Below are 4949 nucleotides of genomic sequence, written 5' to 3' on the forward strand. Positions count from 1 at the left end.
GGGAGGAGAAAGGGGGAGGGTGGGTGAGGGGCGGGGGGGGGGGGGACACCTAAGGTGAATTCCTTCGCGAGAGCCCGCTCATGCGCTCAGCTGCCTATTCTTTCTGAAATCTATGTCCCGCATGGCGTGTTGTGTGTTCTCACGTCAACTTTTGCAGTCTGACAACAACAACAACACAAAAAAACACACGTGCGTGCCCCCCTGCGTAAAATCTGTGTTTTACGCACGGAGCGCGCATCCGTTTGGATGACTTATTTACATTTTTTAGACATGAACCCAGCAAAACCTTCGTGGAAAGAGCTTCCAAGCAAGCGCACATCACCATTCAAGAAGCATACGAGCTTGTGTTTTATACAGAGGAGGAGGTTTTCTTCTGGGATCGCTTTGCTGTCCAGTTGCTAAGCAACCCCATCCGGCACTGATGCAGTTGTGGTGATTCGAAGGCTATGCGCAAAGGCTCATTTAAATGAATAGACCCGCTACTGTTGCCAATGTGGTGTCAGTGGGACAAAAGCAGACAGCAACTGATTTACCGTCTTTCCATTTTGTTGAGGAGAAAAAAAAGGGGACGGGGTCTTCACAATAAAACCGACGTACAGGAAATAAGACATGCCAGGGGCCGCTAGTACATCTTTCTTGTGTTTCATCATCCTCATCACCTTTTCATGGTTGTTGCCGGAACAATTTCAATATTCGAGAGGTTATGTTTACGTCGATGTTAATTTACCTGCGGATGACGAAACAGCGCGAGCAAAACAAGAAAGGGAGATGACTATAACCATGAAGCTAATGTGACTTGCCGTGTTTTATTTCCCCTACGGGAGATATTTGCGCTTACTCTCTCATCAATACGCCTTTTTTGGCAGATTAATGTCTAATAGATAGATTTCATTGACAGTTTTGGCTTTCTTAAAAGACAAACGTTTTTAACGGAAGGTACGACCATTTTTTTTTTACAACATTTGGTTCACCTGCATCCAAAAGGATGAAATACAAAACAACCTCAGACAAGCATGTCATGCTTCCCATTGTTTGGGAAGGTGTCATTTCCAATATAGACAAAGTTTGGAAAATGGAAGTGAGAGGCCACTAATGCTGCATCGATACATTAAGGTATTACATTGTTGTGATTCAAATCTGGGTAAAAGCCTGCAGTTTTATATAATGCCACCCAAGGGAGGAGCAGTTTATGGAAGTTACTGTACATCAATACCTAGTTAGAACTTCTGCACTGCATCATAGATTAAGGTGCTCCTACTTTTTAGCCCCAACACAATTTTGTTTTCCTTGAGAAATTATTCAGAGTACATTTGTAATGTACCTGGTCACATATCGGTACTTCCTTTCTTTCATAAGTCGTTAGCTATAATCGGCATTGCTAAATTGCCGATTCAAGCTCATCCATGTAGCATGCTCCCCTACTTTGCTTCATTCACATGTTGCATAAGACATGTGAGTTACTGGGTCAACCTTGTTCCTCTGATAAAAATAGTATCACATGGTTAATGCATTGTGCCTTCTAGTCATTGGCTTATCTTCTTGCTATTCACGTCTGTCAGTCAACCTAGTCGTCTCCAGGAAACAAAATGGAGCCCTATTTTATAAACGGCTTTATATTGGGTGGCGGGTCAAGTCTAGTTTACTGTGTTTGGGAATTTGGCTCCCTTTGCTGGACAGAGAGTGGTTTTGAACAATCTGACAATTTGGTGACAGAGCGTTGACAAGACTTTAGACCAGATGAAATCAGGTCTAAGTTGTGGCGCAACACAATTTTGGCACAGGCAAACAAATCCTGCGCTGCACTGATGAGTGGTGGATGTCATCTTATTTTATTTGTGAATAAAGCATCCAACCCTCTGAATCATTGTAGAAATTATGTATCCAATATCAAATAAGAAAAATACAAATGAAAAAAAAAGAGACACCCTTCAAAACCATAAAGGTGTCAACATTGAAATGTTTTGTCATGCTTTAAAACACACACACTATTTGTAAAACCAAATATTCTATTTTGACAATGATGACGCCTGCTTATATCCACATCTTTACAATTCTGTCCATTTCTCATGTTTTCCCGTGATTTAATACAAGCTGACCACTGTCTCTCCTGAGCTGATTGCTGGTTGTAAAAAGCTATACCTCAGGGACAATAAAAACGCATGCGGTGAGTCATCGTTGCACATTCAATCAGTGCAGCAGGTGAGTCTAGACAAATACAAGACAAACGGGAACATTCAAAACATTTTTGCCAACGCGACTTTTCGCATCTTCTGAATTGTCACATATTCATTTCAGCATTTAAGTGTTCCATGCATTGTTCATTGTGTCTACTGCTAAGTAGGTCAAAGTCAGTCCAGCCTTCGGAGTGTGCACTTGGCAGACAAGATGAAGGTTCAACCGCAATGTAGATCACGCCACTCATTGGCATGATGAGGAGATGAGAGGCTTTGTACAGCTAGTGCCCAGCAGCAGGCTCCTAGCAATTGTTGCTACGCTACCACCATTCAGAGTGCTGCTGAGGTATTACTTGTTAAAGCTGAATAGCAATGCAATGGAACAAACAGCTGAAGTTACTAAATGCGTCCAAAGCTCAGACTAGACAAAAATCGGCTCAAAATCATGCAATGGCATAAACAACCGCTACGATGCATCATATATATCCGACCTAATATTGATCAAAAATACACATACTGGAGGATGTCTGATGGAAATCCTATATATTATTTATGACCCCAGAGTGGCATGAATTACATCCATCTATGAGCATTAAACAGAATCATAAAAATGACAGATGCACCGCCTGGCCAATTGACGACATGCTTTTCATCCCCGATTGTTCAACTCAGGAGTGTGATTGCTCACAATGCATAGCATCCCAATGTAATGAATGACTATCTGCTGATTGACCATGAAGAAAGAAAGGCCCTTGACGGAAATCACCAAAACTAGGCCATTCTTTTTCTTCGAAAGAATCAATAATGATGGCATGAGCAGCTTGTGCTCAGAGGGGCTTTGGATCACACTAATCAGCCGAAGCAAAGTTTACATGTCATATCACTGCTAGTACATGAGGTTCTCATTTTTGTGCAGGTACACTGGAACTAGAAGTTAAGAGTCCCTGAGGTCCTACCAATTGGATATTTCCACATTTTCTTGTGGAAAAAATTGATTTGTAGTCTCAGAAAAACGAACATTATTTTTTGTGATGTCACCACATAGAGGTAGCTGCGAAAAGTGATTATTATCACAGATCCACAAATAGAACGCCATCCATCCATCCATCCATCCATCCATCCATCCATCCATCCATCCATCCATCCATCCATCCATCCATCCATCCATCCTCTTTGTCTTGCTATTCCACCATTTCATGAAAAAAAAAAATTGGTCATCCTGCTTTGACACTGACAAAAAGGTAACTTGCATAAGCTGTCATGTTATTTGCTTGAAAGTGCCTTTTTTTTTTTTCTCCCTCTCTGCTGTCCTTGAAATGAAAATGTCAAAGCCTGACAGAACAGGGCTTGGCACAGAAACAAAGAATCTCAGCGCCAAAGCAAACATGAGTTCCCCTCTACTTCCAGGAATATAATATGTAGTATTTCATAAATAATACCACGTGTTGTAAAAATAGCACAGTAGCAAACCCCTCCTTATTTCCTATCTGTATTCAATGTGGGATTTCTGCTCCTGTGAGAAAGGGTTAACGAATTCCTCACACAGATATCGCCATGGAAACAGCCGCGTGACTGCTTGCAGCTTGTATATACACACAGGAGGGGGAAACAAAACAATGGTGCCAAAGGTATTTTAAAATTCAGAGAGCAGAAGCTTTCCAGTGAACATAACTGCATTTATTTTTTTTTCTCCCCCCTACTATTTCAAATATTTGTAACACAGAGGTCTGAAGCGGACTTGACAGCCTCACTCATGCCGTCTCCATCTTCTATCGCTCATAATCTTTCAAATTTAAAGCCAGGCATTGCAAAAGGCACGGAATTCATTCATTCATTTAAAAAGGTGGAAATATTACCCTGCTCTGTCATATCCTTGGCAATAACAGTGCATACACACACTCCCAAACACAAGCCCAGCCAAGAATAATTAATTTACAATATGAAACATACCCGAGGCATTGAGCCTCACGGTTCAGCTAAAAAAAATAGCAGTAAAGGGATGTGATGTCAAATCCACAAAATGGTTGCACACACACTTCCACTTATACATGCGATGCTCATTCGTCGCTCATCATTACACATTCCCTGATTTTAAAATAGGTACGATAGCAACTGGACACCGTTAATCCAAGAACCTCCTTATAGTTCCATTAGGCATGGTCTTAATAGTGAGTCAATACTCGAGTCTTCCCAAATGGATTCTCTGCTTGAGTCTGCAAATTTGACTCCATCGCTTGGCTTATGCAGCCCAGCACTCAGTTGCTGAAGGGAAAAAAAATAAATAACAGTGTTCCGATTCATAAATATTTTGAGATGCATTGAAAAGCTTTTAAGTGCGTCGAGAGGACTTGGTGATGCAAGAAACTACATGTTGAAGCCATCTTGCAGCATGGCGTGCTCACTGGAGCAGAAACAACTACATTAAAAGGATTAATAGTGCGGTAAATGGATTGAAACAAAAATAGATGCCCCCCTTATTGTGATTTTTGACTTCTGATTCAGTGTCTGTTGGTCTCCTCATTATTAAAATACCTAATTTGAACCCTCTATTTTTTTTAGCCTTACTCAAGGCTAATTAATCGAGGTGGACTTGAGCAATCCCCCCTCATCACACAGTAGGAGGAACTGCGGTCAAGTGTAATTACACAGCTGTAAGCAGACCATAAATGGATAATAATTTACTAGTAATTCCTTGTGGGACCCAATCCTCCGCTGTGGCTTATTTAATTGACAAGATAGCTTACATCTGCCAGAAGTTACAAGATTAGGCAACTA

This window comes from Syngnathus acus, chromosome 14, assembly GCF_901709675.1.
Source record: "Syngnathus acus chromosome 14, fSynAcu1.2, whole genome shotgun sequence".
NCBI lineage: Eukaryota > Metazoa > Chordata > Actinopteri > Syngnathiformes > Syngnathidae > Syngnathus > Syngnathus acus.